Source organism: Elephantulus edwardii, unplaced genomic scaffold, assembly GCF_000299155.1.
Source record: "Elephantulus edwardii isolate Elephantulus edwardi_28Jun2011 unplaced genomic scaffold, EleEdw1.0 scaffold00064, whole genome shotgun sequence".
Taxonomy (NCBI): domain Eukaryota; kingdom Metazoa; phylum Chordata; class Mammalia; order Macroscelidea; family Macroscelididae; genus Elephantulus; species Elephantulus edwardii.
In genome coordinates, this window is record NW_006399814.1 from 12,761,646 (window position 1) to 12,771,884 (window position 10,239).

The window sequence follows — 10,239 nt, forward strand, 5'->3', positions numbered from 1 at the left end:
ACACAATGGAATACTATGCTGCATTGAAAAACAAGGAACTCATGCAATATTATTCAAAATGGGTGACCCTGGAGGACATTATGCTGAGTGAAGTATCTCCGTCACAAAAGGACAAATTCTGCATGGTACCACTGTTGTTAAACAGTACTGACATCGAGGCTGGGAAGAGACTGAGAAATATGGGTTAAATAATGTATGCTGCATTGAAACAGATGAGGAAGAAAACTGTTTAAAAGAGATATGCGATTAGGTATTTTTGTCATGACAGGAGTCCAGAACGAAGGCTGCATAGTGTAGTGGACCTGAGGGGAGGGATTGTAAAACAATGAAAGGATTTTTCTTTTACTCTTCCAAGAGGGGAGTGTACTGTGGGAGAGGTGGGGAGGATTGGGAGGAGAGAAAAGTGCAACAATGAATGAATGGAAATCCAAAGTCTTTGTAAATTTTCATTGAAATTAATAATAAAAAAATTTGAAAAGATGTCAAGAGCAATATATCAACAGGGAACTGTTAGAAATTCAAATCAATTAAAAAGAGTATGTGGAATTACTCTTGCTGACATGAGATTCATTTTGGCCGAAAGCAGAGAATACCAGAAGGATATTTAACTGTTTTATTGACTATGATTTTGATGATTTTGTGGGAAAAGGGAATTCTAGCCTTAATTGTGTTCATTCAGAACCTCTACATAGACCAAAGAGTCATTTGAACAGAACAAAGCAATGCTATGTGCTTTAAAATCATAAAATATATGTTGTCATGGCTGTATCATTTCATCATATTTAGTCAATTTGTATGTTGAGCAAATAACCTAAGAGAGTAGACTCCATGAAGAAGAAGATGGCACTAGGCCTGGAGAAAGATTCATTAGCATCCTGTGATATGCAGATGACACAGCCTTGCTTGCTGAAAGTGAAGGTTTGAAGGGTTTGAAACTTTTACTGATGAAGATAAAAGACCACAGCCTTCAGTACGGACTATACCTCAACATGGAGAAGACAAAAATCCTTATAACTGGACTGATAAGCATCATCATGATAAACAGAAAAGATTGAAGTTGAGAGTTTTGTTTTACGTGGGTCCAGAAACAGTACCCATGCAAGCAGTAGTCAAGAGATTAAATAGTGCACTGGGCAACCTAGTGCAAAAGACCTGCTGCAAAGTGCTAATAAGCAAAGAGGTCACTTTGAGGAGCCAATGCACCTGACACAAACCATGACATTTTCAATTATTTTGTGTGCATGTAAAAGATGAACAATGAATAAGAAAGTGAAAAGAAGAATTTATACCTTTGAATTATGGTGCTGGTGAAGAATATGAACCATATTAGTTGACAGAAGAACAAATTTGTCTTCGATAAAGTAGAGTCAGAATACTTGTTAGAAATATCTACTGCTCTGGACAAGTAATTGAGGACTAGTTCTTCCTGGTGGCCTAGTGATAAGAAGTTGCACTGTAATCCCTAAGGCATGTGATTCTAATCTACCAAGGGCTCTGATAGAGGAGGATGTCCAATCTCCCCTCGTGAGATTAACGACTTCAAAACCTCCTGAAGGTTGGTTCCGACTCCATCACACACAACAACAGTTCCTGGATGTCTAGAGAGTTTTGGAGGATTTATGGTAAAAAGCTGCTTTGACAACACAAAAGTACAGGGTTCAAATCCACCCACTGCTCCTAAGAGGAAAGATAGGCAATCTCCTTGTATGCCATTTAGTGCCTCTGAAAACATGCTGGAGCATCAGCTAAGGTCCAACTTGAAGGTACACAGCACTGACAATAATCCCTAGAGAAAGACATTATGCTTGGTAAAGTGGAGGGTTGGGAGAAAAGAAGACTCTCAATGAGATGAGCCTCAGTGGCTGAAAAAAGGGTCCCAAGCACAGCAGTGATTGTGAGGCTGGTCCAGGACCAGCTATTGTTTTATTCTGACAGATACCAATTGAGATATTTCAACAAAGAAATTAAGTGCTGGACATCTGGTGACTAAGAGGCAGAACTGACTTGATTGGCACCTAGCAACCTAACAGTAGTGAGAATGGATCAAATAAAAAGAAAACAATCATCCTAAAGTGTTGGCAAGAACACGAAGCAGGTCAGGTTCTCATGACTTGCTGCTGAAAACCTAAAGCCAGTTTGGAAAACAGAAATGAAGTTTCTTTTTTTTTTCTATATTTTATAAATTTTCATAAACATTTACAGAGATTTTGGGTTTCCATTCATTCATTGTTGCACTATTCTCTCTACCCTCCTCCCAGTTTGTTCTTGTCCAAATGCAGAAATGAAGTTTCTTGAAAAGTTACACATATTCCTATTATGTAACCCTGGCATCTTAGTTCTAAGTATTTACTGAAAAGAAATGAAAATATATGTCCACATGAAGACTTACACAAAAATGTCTTATCAGCTTTATTAATAACGTACAAATCCTGGAAATAATCCAAATGTCCCTCATTGAATGGATATACCCAAACAAAGGAATGGTGTTCAGTGATAAAAAATGAATGCAACATAAATAAATCTCACACTAACATGTTGAAAGAAAGAAGCAGACAAAGATGAAGGCATAGTGCGTTCTTTTGTTTATCTAGAACTCTAGAAAACGTAAACTAAGCTACAGGACAGAAAGCAGGCAGAGAGAGGTTCCTGACGCCAGCCATCAGAAGGAAGGAGGCCTAGCATGGGAAGAGGGAGAGAGCTTTGAGTGGAGAAGGAGATGCCCACTGCGCTGATGGTAGAAATGGCATCTTGGTGCAAAAATAAGCTATAACTTGTTAATTGTTCCTTCAAATAAATGTGCATAGTGCAATGTTCTTCAATTATGCCTCAGTTGTCTGAAAAATTTGAAACATACATATATATACATACATACTCTTTTCTAATATTAGAAGAGAGTATATATATGATATTTATTAGAAGAGAGCATTTTCCTGGCCTGTCACCCAGAAATTTTGAGGTGAGCTCACGAGAGAGAAGCCCAGACCTGGTGAGTGGCACTGGGACAAGTTGCCTTCAAGTCGGAGCCAACTCGTGGTGACACCTCTTGCGTCACTATGTAGAGCTGATTTTTCAGAAAGCGCATCAGTTAGTCTTTCTTCTGAGCCATCTCTGGGTGGCCTGAAACCAACAACCTTTCAAGTTAGCAGCCAAACACGTTAACAGTTTGCACCACAATAAATGTCACTAGTCCCCTCCCTACCACAGTTAAGCTGTTGTGGTGCTTTACCTTCTTAGAGGCCTCATAACTGAATAAAAGCGGCATTGAAGTCTATGGGGGAGAGAATAGTCTAAAAGTATTATATTTTAGGGCATTATTTTTATCGTAGGAGTATGCAATGAGGGTTGCAGAGTGGATTATATTTGGGGGTAGGGGGTGGGGTTGGGGGAGGTGCGGGGGGGTTGTGTACCAATGAGGGAGTTTTTCTTTTGCTTTTCAAGGAGAGGAGCAACTGGGGGGGGGGGGTTGTGCAGGGAGAAGGGTGCAACAATGAATGAATGGAATTCCAAAATCTCTGTAGATGTTCATTGAAATGAAAAATAAACAACCTAAATTAAAAAAAAAAGTGTCACCATTATTCCTCCTTGAGGCCCCCTAGAACAAACAAAAGCCCTTGAACTGGGAGAGGCCAAGATCCCTGCTCAGGTCCCACAGAGAGATGGTGCACTGGCCTGACCTCCCCAGCAGGACAAAAGGGGACAATTCCACCTTCCAAGAGCCAAGAGATGGCCCAGCTTTTGCGGGCCAAGGCCACTAGGACCTGGCTTGAGAAGCCCTTGGTTATTGTGCCTTGTAGAGGGGAGTGATTGCAGTGAGTAGGACAGAGTGGCAGCTCTGCAGGACTTTTGTGCTAGCCACGCTGAAGCCCACCCTGGTGGGTGCCAGGTGCCTTCTACATAACCCTGCACCCGCTTGGCCCCTGGTCCCCCACAGTGAACGATGCAGAGCCACTCTTCTCAGCAAGTGTGAGAAGCCCCCACCGCAGGCCGCCTTCGGCGCAAGACAAGATTCGACATTACTCACAGCTTCCAGTACCTGAGTTCAAACAGGAAACCTGGTTTTTCCTCTCATGTCAACAACAGTCTTTATTTCTCTCTAGCTGTTCTGGCTTCAGAAGCTCCCTTGAGGGGTGGGTTTCTTGGAGTGAAGGTCTACAGTGTCAGTAGTCCTTAGGGCCTCACTGGTGGGGCACTTTGTGCCCACCAGCCTGAAGAATGGCCCGGGGCATCTTGGCTCTCTAAACAAAGGGCCATCTGACTGGGCACAGAGTAAGTCCTCTGGAGGGGTTCGCACAATCGATCAAGATTGGAGCCAAATGTTTTCCGAAACAAATCACCTCCACCTGCTCCCTCTTGTCAGACACCCTGGAGATGCCTCTTCTGCCCTCATGCCCACCACAAGTGGATATTAAGCTCAGCTACACTTCTTTTACAATAGTTCCCAATTCTGTTCACATGAAAGCTTATTCTAGAACCTTTGTGCCTCACCTACTTCCACTACCCTCCATCACAACCTCACCCGGCCCCTTCCCACCTACAGACACATAGTGACCAGAATCATCCTTCTCAGGAGCTCCAAGGAACACAAACGGATCTTTCTTGCTCACCAGCCGTACCACGCCACCATAGCTTTAGATTTCTGTTTGGAGTAGCTAAACCTAATGTCTCTACTGTGGTTTCCAAGGCTCAGAGTGGCCTCCTGTCTCTGGGGACTAGGCCTGTTTCCCAGCCTGTTCTGTACGCATGTGCTGAGGCTGGTATCGCTAGTCTCAGGGACTTTGTGTGATGCCTGGACAGGCCCCCACTCTGCAGCCTACCTGCCCTAGATCTTTTTAGTGAATCTCTTCCCTCTCCAGTGCCTCCATCCATCTTTCATCTTCCCTGACATAATTTCCCTCCTCTGAGTGAGTATGCAGCTGGCTTTTGCAAGCATAACTCACCCATGTGTATCTACCGATTTCTGGTTTCTGAATGCAGTGTCTCTGAGGACAGCCCGGCCCAGTCAAGGAGGGTTGAGTGTGGACCACGGGCATGGCAAGTGTGTGCTGGAGAGCGCTGCCTTTCTGTATCTTTAAAACCTCAGTGAATGGGATGGGGTGGCAATTGCTGTCACATGCCAGATATTTTCAGACCACCTCCAATTCCTTGAGGTTTCATGGTTGCTTGATATGAAAGACAGGTCCCATGGCATCAGGGAGCAGGGAACAACAAAGGGAGGACTTCTTCTAGGGGAAGTTCTCTGGACATTGAGCCTCTTTTATTCCTTCTCTGGCTTTAGCAGGAGCACTCAGGCAACTTCTTTTCCCTTTTAGCTAAATTTGAAAGGGAATATTCTTGGACTCCAGGAGAAACAGACCCTTCTGAGAGAAGTGAATACAGGGGAAGTAATACAGCAGATTATGCTTTGTTGTGCCATGGGGAGACTCTACTCATAGGGTTAGCCTGAGAGTTACACGAGTGAGCAGAGGAGAGGAAGCGTGACGTGCTAGTCGTGTAATGATGGAGAGATGGCACATGTGGCTTCCAGCCTGGTGTCTGGTGCTGGTCACAGTGTTGAGAGGAGGGAACAACCCTTGCCCAAGCCACAGACTCCTCTCTAATGGGAAGTTAACTCCAGGAGGGTGGACACTGCATCAGGCCCATAGAGTTTATTGATTTGGGGTTTCTAATTTTTCAGACTGGGCTGAAATGAAGTTTTCTTTCCTTTAAGTGGATATTAGGAGAATAAGGCGTTTGAAGGCTGAATATTTAACCTCTTCCAAGAAGAAATATCTTTAATACTTATTTACAAGGCAGATTCCAATTAGTAACAGTCATTGCCTGGTGATTAGGCCAGGCCTCCACACAGCACTTCTGTGAGTTACCCACAGGGCTAAGAGTAGGCAAACTTAGTTTATTGTTTATTAATTTAAAAGTCAAGAAAACAAAAATTCTCACCACTGGGCCAATTAGCAGCATCAGTAAGGATGGTGAAGAGATTGAGATAGTTAACAGTTTTAGTTTGCTTGGTTCCACAGTCAACACTCTTGGTACCAGCAGCCAGGAAATCAACAGACAAGTTGCATTGGGAAAGTCAACTGTCAGGGACCTCTCGAGAGTACTGAAGAGCAACAACTTCAGGCTGGAGACTAAGGTGCACCTGATCCGAGCCACAGTCTTCGCAATTGCGTGCTATGCATCAGAGAGCTGGACAGCGAGTAGGGATGATAGAAAGAGAATTGATGCCTTCGAGCAGTGGTGCTGGAGAAGAGTATTGAATATACCATGGACTGCTAGGAGAACAAACATCCTGGAGAGGGTTAAACTGAGCTCCTCCTTGAAGTCAAGGATTCTGAAGCTCCATCTGACATACTTTGGGCATGTTGAAAGGAGGGAGCAGTCCTTGGAGAGAGACATCATGTTTGGGAGGGTGGAGGGACAGCGTAGGAGAGAAAGACCCTTGATGAGATGGATTGATTCAGTGACTGGGGTATGAGTGGGGGTAGGTGTGTCAGAGACAGTGAAGTTGGCACAGGATAGAGCAGGGTTTAGGGTTCTTGTACATATAGGGTTGCCATGAGTCACAAGTGACTGAATGGCACATACCACCAACAACAACAACAATAATTTAAAACGGATCCAGCTCCTGGTGGTTGTCTCTTCCTGTCTTCTGCTCCATCTAAGGTCTGGGTAGGATGACGCTCCTACAGGTCTTCTGGTCTAGCTCTCCTCCTCACATCACATGAACATAGTAGGAAGGTCCTGTCTTGAACTAGTGATGAAAGTACTGTCTGCCGGTAGTGGGCCTGTCTGGGCAGAACATCCTTTCCACGCACCTGCCTCTTCCTTGAATCTGAGCCTACACAGCGCTCACTGTCCAGGCGGGTGGGAGGGAAAGATGGACGTTGCACAGACACACATAAACATATAGTGGTGACATGTGCTACCAAGGTGATGTCCAAGAGGACACTGAGGGTTGACCTCTGAAGGCAATGACCTGGACTGGAGGACTTATGAAGCCCTCCCCAAGAAGGTTCACTTATTCACTGTTGGTGGGAGTGTAAAATGGTGCAACCACTATGGAAGACGATGTGACGCTTTCCCAAAAAGTTGCAAATAAAAATACCATTCGACTCAGCAATTCCACTACTGGGAATATACCCCAAAGAAACCAGAACTGCCACCCAAACAGACATATGCACACCCATGTTTATCATGGCTTTGTTCACAATAGCAAAGAGTTGGAAACAACCCAAGAGCCCATCAACAAATGAATGGATCGAGAAGCTGGGATAGTCAATCAATGAAATACTATACTGCTTTGAAAAACAAAGAACTCATGAAATATACAAAATGGAGGACATTATGCTGAGTGAAATATCTCAGTCACAAAAGGACAAATACTATATAGTGCCACTGTTGTAGAACAGGACTGACATCAGGTTTGGGGGAAGACTGAGAAAGCTGAGATACTGCATTGAAACAGATGAGGGAGAGAACTGTTTAAAAGGGATATATGATTAGGCATTATTGTCGTGAGAGGAGTCCAGAACAAGGGCTGCATAGTGGCGTAGACTTGGGGGGGAGGAAATGTATAACAATGAAAGAATTTTTCTTTTACTTTTCAAAGAGAGGAGTAAACTTAGGGGGGAGAGAGAAAAGTGCAAAAATGAATGAATGGAAACCCCAAGTCTCTATAACTTTTCATTAAAATTAATAATAAAAGAAGTGAGGGTTCAGTAAACATCAGATGGTTACATAAGAGTTATCTGAATGCAAGAAGGTAGGAATGACTTTGTGGACAGAAGGGACAGAAGGCCAGGGAGCTACACCATTGAACAAGGTCAGAAGGGGACTGGAGAGGAGGCCCTGAGTCCCGGGTCTGGAGCAGCCACCACGACAGCCATACCTGTGCTGTTGCTCTGTCTAGGTTTCCATGGGAAAGAAATCTGCAGAGATGGATGTCTGCACTGGGAGCATGAGAGAGCGAAACCTGCCGTCAGGAGCATTCTTCACCACGCTGGGTCAGAAGGCATCATTAGCCTAATATGCTCCTAGGTTTAATTTCCTTTTTCAAACTGGGTTTAATCTATATGTTTTATTCCATTTTTAAGTCATTTTAACTACAAAATAAAAATTCACCGTTGTTGCATTTCGTTCCCACTCATAGTTGATCATGAGATTTTATAAATCACACAGGAGATTGTCCCTCTTCCTGCTGAGGAGTGGCCATGGATCTGAAATGCCAAAAGCTCAGCCTCTGAGATAGCAGTGCACCTGTCTACCAACTACATCCCTGGAGCCACCTAAGTCGGATAGTCAAACTGTACAGACATCAGGTCAGAGTTAAGCACTAGAGTCAAATCTGGTTCTGCCATCCCAGTCCTCTCGCTGGGGGCTACTGGGTGGGTGTGTCTCCTTTCAGTCTTCAGTCAACCCATTTTCATTTCTTTGTATGTAGATACAAAGATAGTTTGCTTGCTGTGTATTGGTAAAGTTTTACACGGGTTTGTATGTACTATTTAGCATTTCCTTTTTCACTTAATGGCACATCAATGTATGCTAACCTACCATATTCTTTGTAAATGTTCCCAGTGGTACATGACCCTGGGTTACTTACTCATTTTCCTCACTGATGAACATTCAAGTTGTTTCTAGGTCGTCACAATCACAAGTAACAGGCATCCTTGTCTCTGACTCTCAGCCTGGCCCAACTAGAAGGTGACTGTCCTGGATGATGAGATCTGAGGAGCTATTCAAGTATTATGTATTAGAATAATCTAGAGAGCATGTTTTGGGTGGTGAGTGGGTGGGCAAAGGGCCAGAACCCATGTTTAATGAATTTTATATAATTACTATGTTGCTAAATGTTGCTAGAATTTCAGAGCTTTGCAGAAACCTAGGATAGTTAAAAAATATTTTCTTTAAAAATAATGAGGAAAACCAAAACTAATATATTCCCTTAGGAACATGGGAAATAGAACACTGGTGGGCTGCTGATTATAGCACAGAGGAGCTCTGGTGACATTGTTCATAGCAAGTTGTGCTGCCTCAAAGGCCTCTCAACTCTGATGGCTTAAATCCACTAGCGATTCTCTGGGAGAAAGATGGGCAGTTTTCTCCTGTTTCCATTTATAGCCTCAGACACCCTGTGGAATGTCTTGACAAGTTGGAACCAACTTGATGAGTTGAATTAAATTACACATAGTATAATATTTGACATCAGGATTGAAGGAGGTGTAATATAATATCACCATATACAGCATAATATATGGCATCAATATTGGAGAAAGATTCCTTAACAACCTTTGATATGCAGAAGACACAACTTTGCAGAAAATGACGAGGACTTGAAGTAGTTAGGCAGTCAGAGGCGACCAAAGCCTTCCATTTGGACTGTACTTAAATAAAACGAAAACAAAATCCTCACAACTAAGACCAATAAACAACATCATGACAAGTGGAGAAAAGATTGAGGCTGCCAAGACTTCAATTTTACTTGGATCCCCAATCAGGACTCATGGAAGCAGTCATCAAGTCAAATGATTTGGGCAAATCTTCAAAAGACATATTTTAAAGGGTTCCATCCAAAGCAAAGCAAAGCTTCTAGAGCTAAATTGCACCTGACCCGGACCATGGTGTTTTCAATCCCTGTGTGATTAACTGCCTCTGATAATGCACTAGAGGGTCAGCTATGTGTTAGTTCTGACGAGGCAACACCCGACAACAACAGTATATGCATAAAGGGAACTCTGGCGGCCTCTGAAAACCCGGTGGGGGTTCGGCTATGGGTAGATTCCGAGTGGATAGTACACAACATAAACGTAGGAAAGCTGGACAATGAACAAAGAAAAGTGAAGAAGAGTTGATGCTTTTGAACTGTCGAACTGGTGAGGAATATCGAATATACCATGAGTTGTCAGAAGCACAAACAACTCTGTCTCAGACGAAGTGCTGTTGGAATAATGACCCTTAAGAGTGAGGATGGGGAGACTTTGCGTCATGTCATATGGTTCCTGAAGGACATCATCAAAGAGGTCAGCAAAAGAGAAGACCCTCAGTGAGCTGGACTAACAGACTGCAGTGAGGGGTTCAATCGCAGCAATGATTACCAGGATGGTGCAGGACCGGGGAGAAGGGTGTCATTGTGTTGGACATGGCATCACAATGAGTCAGTCATAACCAGCCTAACTGCACTTTACAACAACTGTTGTATGGAGTCTCTGTCTGGTGAGCTTTTAAAGATACAAATTCAGGGCCAGA